The sequence below is a fragment of the Pholcus phalangioides genome, unplaced genomic scaffold (assembly GCF_987345545.1).
Source record: "Pholcus phalangioides strain wild (caught in Gottingen) unplaced genomic scaffold, Ppha-v1.0 ptg000017l_1, whole genome shotgun sequence".
Lineage (NCBI taxonomy): Eukaryota > Metazoa > Arthropoda > Arachnida > Araneae > Pholcidae > Pholcus > Pholcus phalangioides.
The window spans coordinates 14558491-14573671 of NW_028301610.1; positions in this window are offsets into that span (position 1 = coordinate 14558491).

The following is a 15181-nucleotide window of genomic DNA, read 5'->3' on the forward strand; positions in this document are numbered from 1 at the left end:
ACGAATTGGTACTTATAAGCCCCGTTCACATGAGCAAATATTGCGGTAGCATTGGGAGTTCTAGCACCCACTTGGTGGCTTTTTTCCTTCGTAAGGAAAGAAATGGAGAGCAGTCATTGGTGAAAATTCTTGAATCGGGTTTTAACCCCGCTTTTTCTATTCCTCTCCACTTGTTAATACAATATTTATTGAAAGTGAAAAAGACTGGTTACTTATAAAGATATGTGTGTATGTGTAGATTACAAGGAAGAAAATTCATCACTGTGCTCCCACGGGGACTCGAACCCCGGTCTCTTGCTTGCCGAACGAGTGCTCTACCATCCAAGCTATGAAAGCAGATGGAATATTTCAACCTTGGAGGGTATATATGAATTTCCTTCCTTGTAATCTTCATCACTAATAACCAGTCTCAATGAATATTGGAATTTGTACTTGGTTGGAATGTGCGTGTTGTGAACCTAACGCGAAGTTTGTTTCTGTGTAATGCTTGTTATAGTTCTGCCATCTATTTTTCGAACTATGAGGGAAGTGTGATGATTGGGGAGTTTTGTACCGTTGTAGTCCTGTTGCTCTTTGTAGTCCGGTCTCTTTCTTGCTCTACCGTTGTAGTCCTGGCGCAACTTTTTAATTGGGAGATCAGCTCGCATTCACTCCTCGAAGTTAGGAGCCACAAGATACCGACTTCAGCCGACCACCACTGTGGCAATGGTGGGATTCAAACAACTATGACCACTCGACCACTACAGTGGCCTATTCCGGTCTGGGCACTAAGCTCGCGGGCCTCATTCTTAACGAAATCGTTTTACGCAATATCTCGGGAGGTTCACAACGCAAACCGCCAGAAGTGGCTGCTGTATTTGGAGTTTGTAAGAAAACATTTCGAGACAATTTCATAGTATTCTGTGTGTTGACGTCTTGCTCAATGAGCATGCAGTTACAGTGTTGCGGATCGACCCCTTCGGTCCGATAATGTTCTGAACGGCGTGAACGTTTGCTACAGTCGTGGCAGACCGCGGTCGTCTAATGCTGCCTACCAAATCATCTGCAACAGTACCTGTTCGTTTGAATTTCTCGAACGACTTTTTTATTGTACTTGGATGTGCTCCTGGGGTTACCAGACATCCCCTTTTTTGATGTCGTTTCAAGCGGCCCCTATATGTTTCGGAAAATTTGTCATTTTGTCCTTTTCCGGTTTTCGAAGTTATTTTCCTTTTTTTTCTAAGGAAAATTGGGTTTATCCGCTTTTAAACATCTCTTCATTTCATATGAGGGTTTTTCTTTTTTTCTAGTGGTTTTGTGTTTTAGTTGGGAACGATGATCGTTGAGTGGCCGGTGTCGATATCACGGCCACCGGTTTATTCGTCACGGCGTATGAAGGAGACAAAACTAACTCATTCTCACTATATTCTTGATTAAAGCTTTATAGAAAAAAACTTACATATATATACAGGGTGATTCAGAAAACATGGAAAAACTTTAAGTGGTTGTTTGACAATTGTTTGTACACACCAATACAAACAATTGTCATCTAAGAATGCATGGTCTAACATCAAACGCAAATGCGCTAGCGCGTTTCGAAACAGCCACTCCGCAAACGTTAAAACGACATTCCTGTTGAAATTTATCTGGAGAAAAAAAAACACCATGCATATTACAAATGTAACTTGGAGAAGAAGCCGTATGCAAATCTACGTCACGGTGAATAAAAGGCGCGGACGCCAGCCCTGTGAAGCTATTCCAGCGTGCAACCAGCGTTCTAACAGTTGTAACGTACGGGATAATGGCGCACTTTAGTAATACTGAAAAAGCAGACATGCATTTCACAGGGTGTGAGATGCATGTCTGCATACGGTTTCTTCATCCTCACGTTACATTTGCATGCATGGTGTTCTTTTTCTCCCAGTAAATTTCAACAGGAATACCGTTTTAACGTCTGCGGAGCTGTCGTTTCGAAACTCGCTAGCGCGTTTGCGTTTCATGTTAAACCATGCATTCTTTGATGACAATTGTATTGGTGTGTACTATCACCTCTAAAAGTTTTTCCCATCTTTTCTGAATCACCCTGTAATCTCACACTACATATTACTATTGTCCACGAAAAAGCTGCGGACCGAGCATTCCTCACTTTTCCTTTTCTCGGAGTTAGCTGCTCGCCTCTTCCCGCCACAAAAAAGTTCTCTAGAATGTCTCTTTTCATCTCTCTTTTCATCCGGGGAGGACCTTTGGAGTTCCCCCTTCCCTCTTTGAGCAACCCCCCTCACACAAATGTAACGCAATATCTCGGGAGGTTCACAACTCTGAAGGTGATTACTGACAGTTCTGACATGCCCACCCTAATTTTAATAAACAAAGATAAATCATAAACTGGGTGATTCAAAACTCAACGTTCAAACTTTTAGGAGAGGTAGAAAACACAAAAACGAAACAGAATCGCATAGGAGTGTATGGCCGGAAAAACCCCAACCTGATCAGCTACTACACCAAACACCCAACTCTGGCCATATTGCTACATTGCAATTTACTGCCATTAATGAGATGTGTTGGAAATGAAGGCGCTATCTATCAGTGGTCGTCTCAAGCTCGTTAGGGGAAGTATCTATCTATATCCCCCCTCGGGTTTAAACGTGGGACCACGTGACAACAACCTTCACGGTGGTAGACGAGCATCTTACCACCACGCCACTCGCGCCTACCTGATCAGCTGGGGGATAAACGAAGATGCAGAAATGATAAGCCAATAACGGGTGGTGAGCACTTGTTGTAAAACTTGACGTGTACACGTATTGTCCTCGTGTAAAGTATCGCTAAATAAGAGTTTTTCTACCATTACTGGCTTGTCATTTCCGCATCTTCGTTTATCCTCCAGCTGATCAAGTTGGGATTTCCGGTCACACATTCTTATGTGTTTTGTTTTTGTGTTTTCTACTTTCTCTAAAAGTTTGTACGTTGAGTTTTGAATCAACCTGTCTGAATCAACCACCATTAAACAAAAATTTATATGAACGTGCATGAACAAAGAAAAACGTTGCTTTTCATTGATCATGCACCTTGTATGATACAATCACACTATGGCATCATATGCCACGTCTTTTCACAATCGAGACAAAGCATCGGCACTGCGGTGTTGCGCGCCATGTCGGTGTGCGAGTAATTATACCGTTGTAACGCTAGGGTCCATCTCGTCAGCTTGAGGCTCTTAGGAGTGGTCTCCATCAGATATTTGAGTGGATTATGGTCAGTTAAAATCTCGGACCGGCTGACGAAAATCCATTCGTCAAATTTGTTCAACCCGAAGAGTACGGCCTCTACATTTTAGAAAATTCGTCCTTTTCTTCCCTCCTTTTCAGGTTTTCGGAATCATTCCCTCTTTTTCAGGGGATTTTTTATTTCACTCTGAAACATATCTCTTCATTCGTCTGAGTGTTTGCGTGTTTTTCCCCACACATTTTTACACGCTTTGGCCGACGCTCTTGAAATTCCCAGACGAATACACGTTGCCTCCAAGCAAGGCGGATGCTATTCTAATATGGCCCACCTTGCCCAAGAATAACATGAAAAAAGACAGTCAGGAAAACAGCTCTGAAGAAGAAAACCGCAACATCCATCTATAGCAATGATTCCCAACGTGGGTGTTAACGCCCCCTTGGGGGCGATGGAAAGTTCCAGGGGGGAGGTAGAAGCTACGGGTATAACATAGGATCCTATGGGTTAGATTGCGTTGGGGGGCGATGGAAGAAAAAAATTTCTGAAGTAGTGGGGCGATGGGATAAAAAAAGGTTGGGAAACGATGATCTAGACCATAGTCTCCCAAACTTTTTGCTCCATCGCCCCCTTCATCAGAAATTTTTTTCCTCTCATCGCCCCCCAACTCAAGTAAACCCATAGGATCCTATGTTAAACCAGTAGGTTCTATCGCCCCCTTGGACCATTCCATCGCCCACCAGGGGGCGATATTGCCCACTTTGGGAACACTGATCTAACCCATAGGATTCTGTTATTCCCGTAGCTTCTACCACCCCCCCCTGGAACTTTCCATCGCCCCCAAGGGGGCGTTAACGCCCACGTTGGGAATCACTAATCTGGAGTATAGTTTCTCAAACATTTTGTTCCATCGCCCCCTTCAGAAATTTTTTGTCATCGCCCCCGTCCAACTCAAGTGAACCCATAAGATGTTATACCCGTAGCTTCAATCGCCCCCCCCGGACCATTCCATCGCCCACTTTGGAAAACACTGATCTAGGGAATACTATTGTTTGCTCTCCAACAGCAGCAGATGCCATGTACTAAAGTAGTGAAACGGGGGGGTTACCTATTATTTTCAAAAATTTTGAAACTGTGATGTAAACAACACTCTGCTGATTCCTCGGACAAAAAAAGCACTTCCAAAAAATTTACAGAAAAAAACTTCTGAGAGTATAGAAATAAAAATCACCTCCTTGCTCTAGGCGAAATAATAAAACTGACCAGACAGTGGGCACAATTCATTAAAAACGAGGGGAGACGGATCGTTATTTTTTCTTTTTTTGCTCCGACTCATGTCTGTGCTAGAGATATACTATATCAAAACGTCAAGGCGTTTCAAGTCCAAGACTATTGTATAGCTTTTTGGCCGTCATCGTCCTATTCTTATTTCAACCTAGTAAATTCTGAAGGAAAATAAATTATCCAATGGACGGAAACATTAAATGAGCTTGACAATTGTGTGTGTAGGAGCGACGTATCACTTTTTGCAGATAATGACGGTTCTATACTTCACAAATATCTACTATATGATTAATGTATATATTCCTCTCTTTGTTGACAACTTAACCGTTGCGTTCGAATAACCTTTTTCGTTACTAGTGACCGGATTATGCGCAAATGCATTCGCACAAATTTCCGCCTTTTTCAGTTTCATCATCCTAGGCTGGAATTCGAGCAAACTTTCCGGTAAATTTAAATAATTTATAGACGATTTATATCATATTTACCAATACGAGCTGGGGATTACACATAATCACCGGTGAAAAACAAAATTTTTCAAACTTACAAAAATAGTTGGTAGCTATGCATTATATATATATATATATATAATAATAGCATATATAATATATATAATAGCAGGATTTATCAAATTTCCGTAAAAAAACATATAGTGGTTCTGTTTTAGTCGAGAAAAATTATTGTGGTTTCCTTTTTTTTGGAAGAAAGCTGGCGCCATCTATTGCGAAAATTAGAGGTAATGGCGTCATCAAGAGCGCGCGAGGTATCCTTTCTCTATTTTCAAACCTGGAAACCCTATTTTTGTGTAATTAAATTTTCCCCATACATTCCAAAAATGTGCTGCCATCTACCGGGGAAATGTGTGGTCAAGTATTTTTACACTAGAAAAGTATTTCACTGAATTTTTTTTTCAAAAAATTAATTTGACCTCTCAAATTTCCCGAAAGAAATACATGCCCAAAAACCAGCTAGAGCTGCTGTTGGCATGCCTCACATACAGTGATATGCTGTTGCAGCGGCATCTGTTGGGCAAAATTTGTACTACCGAAAAGAAAGCGAAGTAAAAAATTCCTGACCCGTAAGCATCGATTGGGGGGTTCCGATTGGCTGACTTTTGATGACGACGGGGATTTGAATGACGCTTATACGTCATCAACCCCTTTTATAAAATCATGGGCGTGGGGGGGGGGGCATAATGCCCCCCCAGCATCAAAGGTGAAGTCGACTGATCTAATGCATATATGTATAGATGAATCGACATCATCATCATCTTGCCCCCCCAGCAATAATGACCATGCCCCCCCCAGACTTCCAAGTCTATCTCCACCTATGTATAAAATGAGAAATATTCTTAATGGCATCTTACTCGGTGCATCCAAAACGAGAAAAACCTTTCGCTAGGGGCCATTCCATAGGCGGAGATTGACTTGGAAGTCTGGGGGGGCAAGGTCATTATTGCTGGGGGGGGGGGGCACGATGATGATGATGTCAATTCATTTATACATATATTCATTAGATCAGTCGACTCCACGTTTGACTATGGGGCAATGCCCCCCCACGGCCCCACCCCCCGTATCTCCACCCATGGGTCATTCAAGTATTACATAAGCAGATTTTAAACCATTTTTAACCCCCTCCCCCCTGTCAGCAAAACACTGACTCCCTCCCCCTATCAGCAAAATTTCGTCAGCAACTTAGAATATTTCTTATCTTCAAAAAGGGGTGGTTGATGACGTAAGCAACCTTCAGACCCCCCCCCCGTCATCCAAAAGTCAGCAAATCCGAAACCCCTTCACCCCCCCCCCGATGCTGACGTAATACTTGAATGACCCCCCCCCCTAGTTTGTGGGCACCTGAACTAGTATTCTTCCTATTGATAAGTCCCCTACAAAGTCACTTCAGTGATCTCTAAATGTTTCGCGGATCCAAGTGATCTGGAAATGTGTCCGGACAGCAGTGCCGTCTTAAGGCATGGGCCCACCCGGGCACGGCCCGGGGGCCTCAAGAGAAAAGGGGCCTCACAAAAATGAAATGTGGTTGAAATTTCCGAGAATTCACCACGTAGGGCCTCAGAAAAACATTTGGCCCGGGGGCCCACGATGCTCTTAAGACGGCCCTGCCGGACAGCACCTATAGCAGAAAGCCTCCGCGCGAATCTTTGACGCCACTGAAGTCGTCCATTTCAACTGTAGCCATTGGATAAAGCAGAGTGAAGTATGCGAAATCTTTACCTTTTCTGCAGTATATTCAATGACTATAGGTGAAATGGACAACTTCAGTGACGGCACGAACATCGCACGGAGGCTTTCTGCTATAGGTGTTATATTCGCAAAGGCACCGCTATTCCTCGATTACACGATGATTTTTTTCGTAATTTTTTCCACACAACTAATCACGTTGCTTAAGCCTCTACGATAATTTGCGTAACTCTTCGATATCTTCATTTTCGTATCTGATCGCGGAACAGCGGTGCAAAAAAGGTAGACATTTCCACCGATGTTCCGCGAGATATTTCAAATGTGCAATCGCGCTATTTTCAATGTTATATAAACGATTTTATTTTTTAAACCAACAAATTTATACATTGAAAGCAAAAATTCAAACAGTTAAAGGAGGATAACGATTTCAAATTTCTGAAAATGTGATAGAAAATCCTTGCAAATTTTAGTAAAAAATTTCTCCAATTTATCAATGCATTTTTCGATAGCAAATCGACTGAAAATAAACCGATAAATTATAGTATGAAAAAATATATCGTGCATGTTAATAATCGTAAACAACTATGAAATATTTAAATAGCAGAACTTCAGAAGAGTAAAGATATGCTAAAAGGAATTACATTTTTTAGAACATTATTATTGGTCTTAATAATTTTTTCTACCTATTTTTTCTGTTATAATATTTAATTGATTTATTATATACTAAAAGTTTTAAGATTCGGCAAAATATAAATACATTATATATTCGGCACATACGGAAATATTCAAACAGCTAAAGGCGGATCACGAAAATCTTTGCAAATTTTAGCAAAATATCTCTCGAATTTATCAATGCATTTTGCGATAGCAAATCGACTAAAAATAAACAGAAAAATTATAGCATAAAAAAATATACATATATATATATATTATGCACGTTAATCAGCCGTAAACAGCTATAAAATATTTAAAAATTTGAACTTACGAAAAGAAAAGATACTAAAAGACTACGTTTTTTTTATAACATTATTGGTCTCAATTTCTTCTGCATTGCTTTTGTTATAATATTTAACTGATTTACTATAAGCAGTACTTGTATTTTAAGAGTCCGCAAAATATATTGTATATATAAAATGTATTTCATCAGCAAAGAAAATTAAACTGTAAATCATTTTCTGGCGAGGAGTGGAAAAAAACGGATAACTTCCACGAGCTGGATCCGAACCTTGGTCCTCAGTCTGATGCACTATATACAGGGTGATTATAAAAAAACTATCCCGACATATGGGCCCCTAACTATCACACCATTCACAGAAACTGAATGAAATTTTGGCATAAGGTATTTTGATGTATGCGCTCAAGAATGATATGGAAAACAACAGTGTCACTCTAACAGTTACGGTTACAGTGAGAAAATTTCGAAAATATCAAATGGCAATACCAAGTTTTTTGTATTGGAATGTGATCTCCATTGTGAAAAACCCTAAATAGCGTTCGAACGGCAACTGTAGCATGAAAATCACCGGCGGTAGATAGGATAAAAGTGAGGACAACCAATAAGGACAGAGAAGCAGCATAAAATAAAGCATTTTATTGTGTTTCACAAATTTTCCACATGACCTTGTGGAGGACTAATCAGGCTGGGATCTCAGCCGAAGAAACGGTGTGACGAATGAAACGAACATTAATGCTCTGGTGCACGGTAAAGTCCTTTTTACTTTTTCCTTGCCTAGCTCCGGGGATTTTCGTGCTACAGGTGCCATTCCAACGCTATTTAGTGTTTTTCAGTATGGAGATCGCATTCCAATACAAAAAACTTGGTGTTGCCATTTGATATTTTCGAAATTTTCTCACTGTAACCGTAACTGTTAGAGTGACACTGTTGTTTTCCATATCATTCTTGAGCGCATACCTCAAAATACCTTATGCCAAAATTTCATTCAGTTTCTGTGAATGGTATGATAGTTAGGGGCCCATATGTCGGGATAGTTTTTTTATAATCACCCCGTATATCGCCTACATAATAAAAAAAATTTTTCGAAATGTATTACCGATTTCATCACTTGCTACCATTAACCACGGAATTTTAATCCTTACGCGAATTAAAATAAACAATTTTGTTTGGCATACAGCGTGTTAATCTTTCAGAATACATTCCAGTAATTACATAACGGAGCCACCTTAGACCGAAAGCACAACAGATCGTACGATATTAAGGTAGTGGGAATTATCGTAAACCAAAATTTTCGTAAACCAAGAAGAGGCGTGATTGGCTGAAATCGTGCGATCGCAGAATAGCGGTGCATTTGCGAAATTAGCGTCCGAGCCACTTACGTGCTCTGAAATTGTGCCACGTATCACTCAAGTGATCCGTAATTATGTCACGAGTAACTTGAGTGATACAGAACTGCACTGGGGGCCGCTTCCCAAGTATTCGCCTGACGTCAAATATGACGTATAAATTTGGCATTTTCTCTGAATGACGTCAGTCAAAGAAACACGTCATTTCAAAGTCATTTAATGACCACAAACAATAAAGGTCAGGAAATAACGTGATACTTGATGACCTTAATGAAATGACGTGATATTAAATAGTGTAAATGATTTTGCGTCATAAAAATCACGAATTTCTTACGAACTGAAAAAATCTGTTCCGGATGAAAATATCAAAATTATCCAAAATGTTTGTTGATTTATAATTAACAAACATTTTGGATAATTTTGATACGGACGGTTGCGTACGGAACGAACGTAGCCCTATTTTCATTACTGGTTGTCACAAGATAAATGAAGTAATTTTAACCCTTCGACAGTTACGCATATTCAGATAAATCCTTCGAAAATGGGCAGAGCCTGTTCAGGAAAGACGATGCTTTCCCCCATTCTCACCAGCAGGTAGCCGGATTTTCGGTTATTGGGGATCCTCCCATCGCAACAATACCTCAACAACATGAATAGACCTATTGTAGGTTAGCCACAATGGCCTCACTGAGTGTTTAAATGTTTATGAAACCTAGGAAATCATTTTTCCCTGATTTCTTGGAGAAAAATTAGAAATTTTCATTTTCACCAATTTCTTTCTATTTTTTGGATTCATGCAAAAAGATCATTATTTTAATTGAAAGATAATCATAAATAATTATTATTACATGAAAATCTCGAGCGTCAACGTTTTTTCATTCACAACAAAGTATTCGATTGAAAATAATGGAAACTTCGAGAATTCCAATAAATTCTATAAATTTTCACTTCTGAAAAACGTTCAATGTTTACTAATTTATTTTTTTAATCAAGTAATGGTAAAAAAAATTAATAAAGAAATCAAAGAACGTAAGTGGAAACGTACGAAGAATTTTAATCTTTTTTTTTTAAATTCTTTGACGAAAATTATGTGCGTCTTACTTGAGGCTTCGACGACAATATTTTTCCACGAAAACTTTTCTTTTTTCCTTTCTAGATGTGGCTTATACATCCTTACCGGAATTTACGGTGATTGAATCGAAAGTTTCGTGAATACTCAATATAAAATCAATTTCTATTGTGTGACACATCGTGGACATTCAATGTTTACTGGATAAATGTCAGTCTGTTAATTTATCTGTTGGCATTGAGTATGCGATGATACGAATATTCATATATGTACGCTATATTTAAACTTCCGTAAAATGTTTTGAAAAAAAATATTAATAATTAACAGTTGATTAGTTACCATACAAATGAAATAATTTTTTCGTGGATAATTTTGTCTTCGACAAAGTTTCGTGAAATGTTTGTCTTAAGCTGCCCCAATTATTTTCAATATACAAGTTAGTTTTCATCAACTCCTTATACTAGGTGTCCTGTAAGCAGGACCGGAACTACAGGTGTGCGGGAGTGAACTGCCCGGGCGGCAAAATTTAGGGGGAGGTAGTTTTAGGTGGTAACAAGAGCACTTTAAAAAAAAAGTATATCGAATTTTAAAGTTGTGGCGGTTACAAAATAATGTTGGCTCCGGGCGGCAAAAATTCTAGTTACGGTCCTGTCTGTAAGTACTAGCTCTGCCCTTATCTCATTAACCGTCCGTCGTAGAGGTATGATTTCAATTTAAAAAACGCTCAGCATGCGTTCGAAAATTCCCCTGTACTAGTTTTGAGAGTGAAAATACAGTGTGTAGCAAAATAAAAAAACTTAAATTTTTATACCGTCCTCCGTGCTTTCAATTAGAAAGTTGTTGTCCTGTCTCTCCCGATGCCCAACAAAAAAATTCCATGGTTTCTAAATGCTATATTCACAGAGGTATTCGAATTCAAAAAACGGAGGAGATTTCGGAAAAGAACAGCGTTAAATGCGGGAAAACAGTTTTACACGCTTTTAACTCTGTTCTTCCCCAAATTGCCTCCACTTTTCGAATTTGAATATTTCTGTGAATATAGCACTTGGAAACTTGGAATTTTTTTGTGGGTTGTTGGTGTCGCACCAACACGCTTTGATTTTGGTGCCACATTATTTTGTTGAATATATTCTGCAGCAAAGTCATTGATCTACGTTACTATGTTTTCAATAACGGGTTCATAAAAAAAAAAAAAAAAGGTTTAACTAGTTGAATGAATTTGAAACGTTGTATAGTGGGACCTATATGCCTGGGTTCCCACTAAAATGGTGTACTCGAGGTGGTGGTGGAATTTTCAATACAACACGACTGCCCTAATCTCTTACACTCTGGAGTTCATCGGATCATCTAAGATTCGGATGAAACTGATGAAAACGAGCAATCGTTCTCCGAACTTGATATTAACTTCTCTCATCGAATTCCTCTTCACTCAATAGAGCCAGTATTATTGTACTTACGGGGGTTTGCTTTTACTCGCCTGTCAAATAGTATGAATGTTATAGTGAATCATCAAAAACCATTGTGAAGCACACATGGCTAAAAAAGTAGAAAAGAAGAGCGAGGAGAAAGGAAATAGGTGGGAAAGTAGGAATGTGTGAGATCACGAGACAAGCATTGTTCGAAACAACCAAATGCTTATTTGTGTTTACCTCTGGTGTTGGCTATAACAAGCCACGATGATAAGAGGCTTATCCTAATGGGCGGATACAGATAACTTCACGGGTACCAAATGAGAAATTCTTGTCTTTTTCTTGAAATTCTTCCTCTTCCTAGAATTTAGTTCTGCGTCGTTCAGTTATGATCAGCTCTGGTCAATACAACCAATTTATTTTGAATGAACTGCTTGCTTTCTTCCATGGGGGTCCGCAAAACCTACATTTGGGGAGGGGGTAAAAAGAGACACTGGTGGGATTGAAAAGAAGGAGTGTTCACAGAGTCTCTTCCAAAAAAATTGAGTTAACTCCCTAATCCAGACTGATCCGTGGTCCCGTCACATTTGTCAAGCTGTTTTTTCTTTCAAACTTAGGCCGTAAGAGTTGAAGAAAAAAAACCAAGTTTTTCTTCGTTTTATTTGAATGCATTAACACCTTATATAGTTCTCTTTGTATAACCTTATAATCTTCGGACATCAGTATAAATACCTTTCCAGCTCAATCGAATTTCCTATTCAGTTGTGAAATTATCAGGTTAAAAAATTTTTTAAATAAGATGACAAAAGCTAATGCTATACAATTGATCCTAGCTGATAAGACAGTTAAAAAATTTTCACCCATGGCACAGGATACATACGACAGATCACCAATGATCTTTACTGAATAGAAACAGGACGTGAAAGTTTTTGCTCTTTGTGGGAGCTTTCTTTACTTTTTAGCACGCAGACAGATAGTATAAAAACAGTGAGAGAATAAAATAATGCGAGGAAAGAACGAACACAAGGCTTTTCCTTTTCATTGAGTGTAGCACTCACTACGAGGAAAAAACAGATCTCTGATAATACAGATTCAAGAATTGATCGGATAATCTGGTTTTCAATGCTCTGCCCAAAGTATATGCACCTGTTTCTTGGGCATTGTAAAATATATTGAGCATGAGATTTTTTCTTTGGTGACAATGAAATCCGAAATTTTGACACACCACACGCTTTCCACCTTATTCTTCTTTCTACCATCGCCCAACTTCTATTCGGTGATCAACTTCAAAAACTGTCTTTTTTTTCGGAATACCTAACGGCCGTTTCATAAAAGTTTCATCGTACTTTCAAAATGTTATTATTTTGAGAGCGACAGAATTTTCCAATGAACTGCATCGTATATGCAACCCATGTAAGAGGGCATTCTGTGATCCACGCAGTTTCGCTACAAGAGCACTTTTCTGAACACAATATTGACATTTATCAATCACAGAAATAACAGACAAGACTACGCCAAAGAGGTGAATGTGATCATAGGCGTAGGCAGGATTTTCTCAGAGGGAGAGAGGTGCGTTTCAAAATTTAATATTTCCTTGTGGGGGGGGGTTACGTTTTTTCCTGTAAAATAACACTATTATACTGGCTCATGGGGGTAGTTAGACCTTCCCTTTTGCGTTAACTCAGGAATGTGATAAGTTAGGATTGGAAGATTGTGCAGGCTTGGGAAAGTGTCACTTCAAAAACTTCACAGAACTGACTGCAATGTACGACCTAAAGTTCCAGAAGTTTAAAATAACTATGGTAATATTCAAGTTCGATGTTCGCAAAGAACGTGAAAGATGTGTAATGGATACTAACATTTCTATGTTTTTGGAATACATCAGCAGTGTAATAAACTCGATTTATAGACTGTGAGGTCATTGAGGAAATGATATGCATAGATAATAACGAGAGATTGTAGTTGAAAAAATAAAGAAATGCTGAAATTGCGAAATTCCTTACATTTACTCATACAATATTGTTTGTCGAGACCGATGCAAAAGAATGTGTTTGATTGTGACAGACTGTGATCAATGATAGTTGAGGGGAGAGAGTTTTTCCATTCGACTATAGGTGTGAGGAAAAACAAACTATATTTAAAACAGTCAGAAGATGCAGAAATAGGATTTAATTTTTGGGGACGGTTTACATTATGTTAGAGATATAGGATGGATGGCTCAGTTACAGTATCATAATTGACCACGGATAATTTTATATAGCATAGTTTAGCGGAAAATAAGTCAGTTTATGATGAGAGGGTGAAGGAGTGGGGGGGGGGGGGGTTCCTTTCTTTACTACGAAAAAAAATTCAGCTCAAGAGGTGTTAGTTTAACGTTCATAGTTATTTTGAAACATAAATTCTGTATCATATCCATTTCTAAACTAATCATCACCCGAAAGTTTCAAAAAAAAAAAAAAAATCAAATATAGAAGAAAATAACTGAGTGAAAGGGAAAAAAAGCGATACTCTATTTTTGGACTGAAAAAAAAAATACTTCAGACCACAGAAACATCTTCAAGAATTCTCTTTCCCTACAACCCTTTGCACCTCAAGATAGCAATTACAATGCAAGGGATAATAGCATTGTTACCGTATGCTTTCTGTATTGTGTAGCTGTATAGAGCGTCCTACAATGTCATGATCTCTTCTGAATATTGGAGGAGGAGCTCGTCAACTGCAGGGGCGACAGATTTACACAAAGAAAGTAGGGGAAGGCAACTGATCAGGTCGGCCGGATATATACGGCGCTGCCCAGATTCGCCACAACATTTTTGAGCGGATATATACGGCGCTGCCCATCGAAGGGTTAATTGCAATTTTGTTTGTGTGAATGGAAATAAATGTAAAACTTTTCAATGAGTAATTAAATTTATCAACACGTTATATAAATTATAATTGCATCCATATGTTTTTTACGGAAGATCAGAGGATCTGTAAAATTTGTCAACAGTTGGAAAAGATGCAATGGATTCTTTGACATGTACATTAAACTAAAATAAATGAATTTTAAAATCTTTTTCTTTTCGATAATTATAAATAACGCAAATAATTATATTTATAATTATTTTTCAAGGATAAAAAAATAAAATAAACGAAAAAATAACTCAACAGATTAAGCAGAAATTGTAATATAACTAATCAATACTTGTGAAGTCTCTTCATAAAATAACATTCGACGGCTGTTGCTATGATAGCTCGATCTGTAGAGGCATGGCGTGAGATGGGAAAGAGTTAATCCTCAACGCTCTGGGTTCGAATCCGAGCAAAGCTGCATTAAGAGTTGCGGCTTTGAATCTGAGCTATGCCACAACTGCCTACATTTTCCCTTCCGTCTCTTCGAACAGCACCATCTGTCTTCCTAAAGTCGAACTATTTGCAAATGGTCATTTTTTTTACGTCATTTTTGACGTTTCCAAAATGGATATAACGACCATTTTATCACGTCATGTTTGAGACATTTTGACTTCCAAAAAACGTTTTTATTGACGTCAGACGACAACTTGGATTAAGTGCTCTAAAACTGTGCCACAGTCACTCAAGGGATCTCTAAATGTGCCACGGACCGCTTAATATAGCTGTGGAACTGTGTCGCGGCCCAAGTTGTCACCTGACGTCAATAAAGTTTTTTGGAAGTCATAAAATGTCTCAAACGACGTGATAAAAACGGTCACTTTGAAGAC